Source organism: Alosa sapidissima, chromosome 7 (assembly GCF_018492685.1).
Source record: "Alosa sapidissima isolate fAloSap1 chromosome 7, fAloSap1.pri, whole genome shotgun sequence".
NCBI classification, from domain to species: Eukaryota; Metazoa; Chordata; class Actinopteri; order Clupeiformes; family Clupeidae; genus Alosa; species Alosa sapidissima.
Genome location: NC_055963.1, coordinates 26,971,188 through 26,980,352, shown reverse-complemented (window position 1 = coordinate 26,980,352; position 9,165 = coordinate 26,971,188). Strand labels below are relative to the sequence as shown.

At 42.6% G+C, this 9,165-nt stretch overlaps 1 non-coding gene across 1 annotated transcript; it reads right to left on the bottom strand.

The window, feature by feature from the left end:
• Positions 1–2,704: 2,704 nt before the first annotated feature.
• Positions 2,705–2,871, bottom strand: LOC121714637. The gene has a single exon (XR_006033373.1). It is a non-coding gene; the product is annotated as a U1 spliceosomal RNA (small nuclear RNA).
• Between the last annotated feature and the right edge of the window lie 6,294 nt (positions 2,872–9,165).

The following is a 9,165-nucleotide window of genomic DNA, read 5'->3' as shown; positions in this document are numbered from 1 at the left end:
GTGCGTGAGGGAAGATGAGGGTGCATCATAGACTGTAAAAAATGCATGCATGTGTGTATAAGGGGTTCTTTTTTAGGCATACTGTCTTGCAGTTGAACGTGAATAAGTTTACTACTTAAAAACATCAAAGCTAAACATTATATCACGACATCGCTACAAATACAGTATGTGATTAAAATCAGCCAACATCAATGTAGGCTATAGGCTACGTAGATGATAGATAGGCTAGATAGATTGATAGATGGCCTACTTTATTGACGCTTGGTGAAACAGCATGGAGTGGATGTTTTCGGTTTAGATGCTTGTTCTTTGCCCTTTTTGAGTATGTAATGATCCCAAAACTTTACTTGAAAATTTAGACATTCTCTGCCATTTATGGACATCTTGACTCCGCCATAGCGCCAGCTAAATTCAGAATATCACGATTCACGCGCTAGTGGTGTGCTTCCTGAACAACGGTCCGTGTGGAACAATCAGATCCCTGCGCGTATAGTGCGCGTCATAGGAATTTAACGAAGCTTCGAGGCAGGGTTTTTGCCTCGAGTAATTTTTGTAATCGAGTTATTTGAGTAACTCGATTAATCGTTTCAGCCCTACTGGTCAGCCAACACTGATGCACTCTACAAGAAAGGACAGAGCAGGCTGTACTTTCTGAGGAGGCTGCGGTCCTTCAATGTGTGCAGCAAGCTCCTCAGGATGTTCTATCAGTCTGTTGTGGCCAGCGCCCTCTTCTATGCTGTGTGGTAGCCTATGCTGGGGAGGAAGCACAAAGAAGAAGGATGCTGGGCGACTTGACAGGCTGGTAAGGAAGGCTGGCTCTGTAGTGGCAGCTGAACTGGAGTTCATCACTTAAATATCTGACAAAAGGACCCTAAACAAACTGATCAACATCTTCTACAGCACTATCAAAAACCAAAAGAGCTTGATCAGCTGGAGACTTCGCTCACTGCCATGCACAACTGAAAGGCTGAGGAAGTTTGTTCCTAGGGCCATTGAACTGTTCAATGCCTCACTAAAGGGAAGAGGAGAGATAGACTTCTCTGCTTAGTCTGTCTGCCTCTCCACCCTCTCCATGTCCATGTTTTGAGTACTGACTGCCCACTACTGCTTACTACTGTTTTACTAATGTACACAGCCTAATGTTTTCACTACTGTTTTACTGCTACACTGTTTTTCATGCTATATTAGCACACATGATCAATGGCTGCGGTCAGGCTTCTGCTACAATACTGAATGAATGAATGGCTATAACCCTATTACCTCAACCTGTTCTTGCACTGAAATTGTTTTTTATTTTACCTTGTCTACATTATACTTTACTCTCCTATTTGTCCATATTATTTATGCTGGTCTCTAGACCTTACTCTTGCACTGTTGGACTAATGTTGGACTACTTTTTGCACCTTCACCATGACACTCACTCTCTTGAGCACCTTGCCAGGCACACATAACTAAGGACTATGGTTAGACTACTGTTTGCACCTTCACCATGACACTCACTCCCTTTAGCACCTTACCAGTCCCGGCCCTGTCACTACAAGCGTCTTATGCTTGATCACCCTCAAGCACATTGGACTTTCTTAATTTAATTTATATAGTGTATTTAGTATTTAGTTTTAGTATTTTAGTTTTTATCTTCTACTGTCTTTATTGTACAGTGGAGTTCAGTTATATGTTTATTACACTTATGTTTACCATTTCTGCTGTAAGTGCATGTTGTGTGTGATGTCTGTATGCTACTGAGACCCTTGAATTTCCCCTTGGGGATCAATAAAGTATCTATCTATCTATCTATCTATCTATCTATCTATCTATCTGTCTATCTAGTGTTTGCTTCACCTCACTGTGTGTTCACTGTGTGCTGAGTGTGTTTCACTAATTCACGAATTGGGATAAATGCAGAGACCAAATTCCCTCACGGGATCAAAAGAGTATACTTATACTTACTTAATGCACACACACACACACACATTCTCCTCCTCCCTCCCCAACCCTCTAGTCTCATGTGTGAAGACTCTCCCACCCATCCTCTCCAGCCCTGCTCTGCTCTGAGCAAAGTTCGGACTAAGTTTCAACCAGGCGTTGTGCAAGAGAAACTGAACGTATCTCGTACGTACCCTCATAATTCTTACAATTTGAAAAATCACACTGATATGTAGCATTCCCTTATGGAGAAAGGAATGGAAGAGCTGAGAGCTCACTGAGAAGTTGTAGTTAGGCTCGGGGAGCTGGCTCTTGAAAACTGGCCTACACAGAATAGATTTCCACTATCCCGCAACTGTTCCATAGTTTGCTTTGTGCAGGTTGGACTTCTCTCTAAGTAAAATAAATCTCAATATACACTCCCTGATTAAGGGTGGAAACAGAGATTTTAAGGTGTGAGAATTTCTAAGGCCAGTGTGCGAGTGTCTGTAATGGTTCGAGTGGCAATTTTACCATCAAAAGGTGTATGAGCAGATTTCAGAGGTTGTATGTTTATGTATAAGTATAAGTATATATACTCTTTTGATCCCGTGAGGGAAATTTGGTTTCTGCATTTATCCCAATCCGTGAATTAGTGAAACACACACAGCACACAGTGTGGTGAAGCACACACTAATCCCGGCGCAGTGAGCTGCCTGCATCAACAGCGGCGCTCGGGGAGCAGTGAGGGGTTAGGTGCCTTGCTCAAGGGCACTTCAGCTGTGCCTACTGGTAACAGGTCCGAAGTGCTAACCAGTAGGCCACGGCTGCCCCACCAGAAATTGTGCAGTCGAGATTCCCACATTTGAGGAATTCGCAGGGGTCAGCACGACCGGGTGTGCAATGGCCGAGCCTCGCCCTGGGGAAACAACCTTCTTGATCATTGTATCACCCCTACCAGGTATATGTTTATGGTTATTATGACCATGTTCATTGTTATTATTTTCGTAGATTCTATTTAGTCTATTACTAATATTGGTATGACTGTAAGGTTTATTGAAGCCATTGTAAGTCGCTTTGGACAAAAGCATCTGCTAAGAACCATAACCATAAACAAAACCATAAACATGTGTATGTGCGGATGATAGAGGTTGGATGTACGGATGTCAGCAATGGCACCATCAACTGCACATGGATGAACTCCAAGCAGACTATAAGTTATAATAAAACAATTACTTGTTTGTAGAGTCCACAATCCATGTCAAATGATGTCTGTAATCTATAGTATAGTCAATAATCTATATTGTGTGCCTGCTTCTTCTAAAACTCTCTATGATGTGTACTATACCACATCTCAAGACAAATCTAGCATTTGTTACAATAAAAAAGGTAGTCTTGCATTTTTGATGTCTTGAGTCTAAAACGAACATAGAAGCATAAGACATAACTCTACTCAAAAAGAAGTCTTCATCAGCACATTACGCAGTGACTTCATACTAAACTGCAGACATAATGTTGGGGTAACCAGATGCAAAAATGTTCTGTTTCAGAGAAGTGATGGTTTTGAGGACATGACTTAATTTTTCAAGACAAATGTGATGTTTTGTAGTGAGTGGTTTTATGATTTGAGAGGACTTTTGAGAAGATGAGTTCTGTAAAAACTGTAATTAACTATGATTAACTGTCCTAGATTTAGAATTGTATTCTATACGAGACATAAGATGATTCCACAAGACCGAAAGTTGGCAAGAAAAACATTGGCTAAATGTAAAAACACTCACTCTGAAGTCTTACAAAATATCAGCAATTCAGTGCAGACTGGAGTGTAGATGATCTATCAAGCACATGCTGCTATAGCTCCACCCAGAGGCCATTTATGAGAATGCACTCACTACAGACAGAAACACTGTACATACACACCTCACATCTACATATAAGTCACATCCAATAGAACATGTCTTCTAACCCACAAACTAAACTGTCAATCATTCTCTTCATTCAAAATGAAAACTTTATCATGATCATGTGAAAGGCTAGCCTAGAAATCAACAAATTAAATTTGCTGCCAGGGCTAGTCTAGCAACTCTCCGTTGGCTTGTGAGCTCGAAAAATTAAACTTCTATCAGGCCAATGAAATCATGTATAGAGTCGTTAGGCGGGCTTAACATAATGATTGATGGCAGAGTTGCAACGGTTTGGCTTGAATTTCCTGCTATTTGAAAACAAATAAGATAGATGTTGCTGTTGGCGAACAGTGTGACATGAGTTAAGCTTTTTAAGTTGGCAAAAGTTTGAACTAGCCAACTAGCTCCGCTGGTGGGAAACGCATGGGACTCATAGCGCTGTCCTGTGTGTAGAGGAAATTTGAAAGACAACCGATTATCCCGCCCCTCGGACTGAGCACTGCGAACGGTGAGTGCCCAGACCCTACATTTTAATGTGGGTCTGGCTCGTCAGGCTAGTGAAAGGCACCACATCAGTAGAGATTCCGTAGTTCCACTAATAGACTGGTTTTCAATCTGCAGCATGGTAAAAAGGGTTTCATTTGGAAAAGCATAAAACAGTACCATGTACCAGACAAGACTCACCAAATGTACATTTAAAAAACTTTTAAATTAATTAAAAATTTAATTAAATTATCTACTCCCTAATTCACATACCTGCTTGTTGTACAGAATTTTGTTTACATTAAAGAAAAAGACAACTTCATATGTATGAACAAAACAAACTCTATGCATGCTGTTGAGTGTTTGAATATTTAAATGGACCGATTTATAGATGCAATATCACAGAGCTGACAGACAGACATCCTCGGTGTTGTTACTCTATTTGCCATCCTCAACAAGAGGCCCCTGATTTTTTAAATCTTGGGTTATGCTGCACTCTTGTGGTTTGAAGGAGTTTTACAGATACAGACCTTTAGAGAAATAACCTGGTTTGAATATGTCTCATTTGCCTTCTCATGGTCATGAACCTAAATGGGCCATGTCACCAATCCGAATGAGAAAATGGCACTATATCTCAAAGTGACACAGATTTTGAAGTCACTTCAGGGTGGCACATCACATAAAAGGACATCTCAGTAAATGACTCAATTCCAATCAAAAGATCTCAAATGTAACATAAAATGTACCACTGACACATAAATAACACAAGTCCGTCTCCTTGAGCGTGAAAAATTCATGCTGAAAGCCACTTGACTGATCTTCAGAATAGGGAGAGAGATCTGAAGGAACACAATGTACTTTCAAAAATGGTCTGAAATGTCAGTGGAAACCAAAGACGTTTAATATTGCTCAAACCAATCTCTTCACTGGTTTCACAACGCTCACCATCACGCACTCACATGCGCACTTGATAAAACCCTCATTTCCCTCATCACCAAACAGACTGCAAGAGCTCCTCTGAGGCCAATAAAAAGTGATGCATTTCTGTGTCCTTTCAGCCCCGTCAGATGTTTGGCCAGCCCAAGTTGGCCTCGGCTTGTCTGCGCAAGGCTGTGGCCTGCCCTCATAAGGTCGGACAGATGAGCTGTGTGTGAGAGACCAGTCATTCTCACCACATAAACGCCCTCAGCAGAGCCCGGTACGGCAGGGTGTGCCAGCGCACAAGACAAACAGCTCTGTGTGTGTGTGTGTGTGTGTGCGTGCGTGCGTGCGTGCGTGCGTGCGCGCGCGCAAGTCAGACAGAGACAACCTCGCCCTCTTGACTAACAACATGCTGCTCAGGATCACCACAAAAGGCACATGGAACGCCAAATAAGGGACTTCAGCCCATTCTGGCAAAACAAGGAAGTCCATACGGAGTTGCTGGATGTCTATGCCAACTCTGAGGGCCCCACCTTTTGAACAAGGAAGTCTGCGCCATCGCTAGTCTCCAGCCGAAGAGAAAGGTCCACATCTAGCAAACAGGATGTGTACCTAACAGGATGTGCACTCACGCCACTTACTGCATTTTGGGTGATTAAATACATGAGTACTTTTCTTCTACTTAGCTCCTCAATTGACAAACAGACAAGGCCTTTAACATAGATTAAAAGGTTTCCATGAGACTGTATGCATCAGATTAGTGCAGTCTTCCTGTCTGTCCTTTACAGTGTGCGTCCTCAATTGTGATCGGTATACATGCAAAGCTAAGAATGACTATTCAAGGTCCAAACAGACATGTGATGCAGAAATGTGATGGTGAAGGTGGGAGAAAAATACAAAGAGAGAGGAGAGAGAAAGAAGTGAAGCAAGCAGACGTGGGATGAGACGAGAACAAGGTAGAGGAGAGGACGGGAAAGAGGAGAGAGGGAGGAAAAGGAGAGGAGAGGAGAAAGAGGAGAAGAAAAGAAAGAGGAGGAAAGGAGAGAGGAAAGAACAAGGAGAGGAAAGGAGAGGACCGGCTGGGCTAGAAGGCAGGCAGTCTCTAGTTCCTCTCCAGGTTTTCCAGGGTGTTGGGGTTGCCTGGGGAATGGAGGGAGTACAGGCCTCATTAGGTGCGCTGACGAGACACATCAGGAGCGGTTTTACAGGCCTAGCCCATGCTCATTAAAGCCATATCCACCCCAGAGCACTCAGCCTGGCTCACACGGCATACACAGCACAGCACTGCACAGCACGTTTCTTGGTGTTTTAAGCCCCTAACGTTGTCTTCAAGGCAGCACTGCCTGGAAGGCGCTAGGGTTAGGCATGGGTTAGGGTTAGGAGCCTTTAAAGTCAATGGTTGCAGTGCTTCCTGGAAGATGACGTTGGGGGCTTAAAACACCATTGAGCGCACAGAACAGCTCTGCACAGTATTCACAACACAACACAGCACGGCACAACACAGCACGGCACGGCACAACACGGCACGGCACGGCACAACACAACACAACACGGCACAACACAACACAACACAGCACGGCACAACACAGCAAAGAACGCCACAACACAACATACACAACGCAACACAGCACAGCACGGCACAACACAGCACAGCACGGCACAACACAACACAACACAACACAACACAACACAACACAACACAACACAACACGGCACGGCACGGCACAACACAACATACACAACACAGCACAGCACAACACAACACAACACAACACAGCACAGCACAACACAGCACGGCACAACACAGCACGGCACGGCACAACATAATGCAGCATAGGACAGCACAGCAAGCCTGGAAGAACCCACAATGGACCTTTGGCAAATTTGAATTTGCGCTGTAGGTCCATCTGGCAAACAGGCCATTCTCTCCCATTTCTATTGTTCCTAAAACCTGGGCACCAATCACAAGGGGGAGCTTGCCATGATCTACACATCTACGTTTACACGTGGCCGGCAATTTTTTATTTCACCCTCTCCGTTTTCAAAAATAACATTGTGCACACCTGTCAGTTTTCAGAAAAGTTTTTGTTTACACTAACCCGTGTATATGCCTCAGGAGCATGCCAAACCTGTAGGTGGCAGTGTAACGAGAAGCTCAAGCACACGTTAGCTAATCAGAATCCCGAAAATAGCAAAAACTGCAATGAATCACTCCCTCTTTTTCTTTTGAACTGACGAAAAATCTCCGCCTCGTCACATAAGCATAACGAGCAAACAGCGCTTTCCCAAAAAAACGATAAAAACTCACAACTCAAATATCATCGCTTTCGTTGTCGTCTAAACACCACCAAAGTACTTCTTTGAAAAATGTTTTTTTCTGTTGCCATGCATATGTCATCTATATGTCATCTGCTTCATAGCTCTGATTGGTTTTAGATCTATTCAACTGCATCCAGAGGTATCTTGATCGGCGTCCGTTGGTGACACAATGGGAGGTGAATGAACCTTGGTATGGTTATGGTGCTAAACAGGCTACAGCATAGCACAAGGCAAGGCAAGTTTATTTACATGCTGCATTTTATATACAGAAGCAATTCAATATACTTTACACAAGAAAATGATGGTAAATGTAAATAAATTATAGTAAGTAAAAGCATAAAAGGACAAAATAAAAGATACTTATAAAGGACATAAAAAGTAAAGTGCATAATACATAAAAGTGTATCTGATTGAAAGTAAGTGCATTTGATCAGTTAGCAGAACACGCCACCACACAGCACTGCACAGCAGCAGTAACCCTCTGATATCAAATCAAATCCTAGGAGATAACGCAAACTAAACGCAAACTAAATGCATATACACAGACACACGCACACACACACTCACTGATACTTAGTTCTGCCAATTTTCCATTTTACTCTTCAGGGTTTCTGTAAATATATTACAGAGAAAATGTTAATGTTTATAAATACAAATGACAAGGGCGATGTTAAGGACTCCACCTTATGGGAAGCCCTGAAAGTGGTTATTAGGGGAGACATAATATCTTATGTGACAGCTGAAAGAAAGCGCACAGGAGGTACGTTAGTGGAAATAGTAGACAATCTTACTAGAAAACAATTACAAAATGTCCCCCGACACGAAACTGCTAAACAAGATCGTGGCCCTAAGGTATGAATACAATGACTTACTTTCAAAAGATGTTATTCAATTACTAACACACATGAGACAAAAACACTTTGAACTAGGGGAGAAGCCACACAACTTGCTTGCTAAACTAAGGCAAATGCAGTCTTCTAGAGCCATATTTCAAATCAAAAATAGCTCTGGCCATATACTAACTAACCCCAAAATGATAAATGCCAGATTTAGGGAATTCTACTCACAAGTCTCAAGGCAATGTAGACAGAGACAGTATAGAAAAGTTTTTTGCTGGTCTGCAGTTGCCTAGGCTCTCTGATGAGGCCATCAGTGCACTAGAAGCTGACCTGAACTTAAAGGAGAATTCCGGTGTGATATTGAAACATGATACAGAGTGTGAACGTATGTCTCATAGCCCATCTCGGCTTGTCCCCTGCACTCCAAAATCTGGCGCTAGTTAGCCGATGCTACCAACAGCTTTTTCAATAGTGGTGCTTCGGCATCGGGCTAGCCATGCAAATAAATCACTGTTTTACACCCATTTACGAGGCTCAATGTATCTCCACACTTCACTGGTAGACTTCCGAGGGCCCTGACATTTAAAACGAGACATTGAGAACTTTGAAAAAGCACTGGTAGTTTACTTACAAGACGATTTATACAGACAGTATCTTCACGAAGTTTAGCATTTGCAGCCATCTTGAATTTAGTCACGATAAGTCGAGCAACGAGTAAGAATGAACAGCTATGATAAGGGATCAGATTCCAAAAATAATTCAGTGGAAATGCATGGATTCCAGTTGCTGCTACTGGA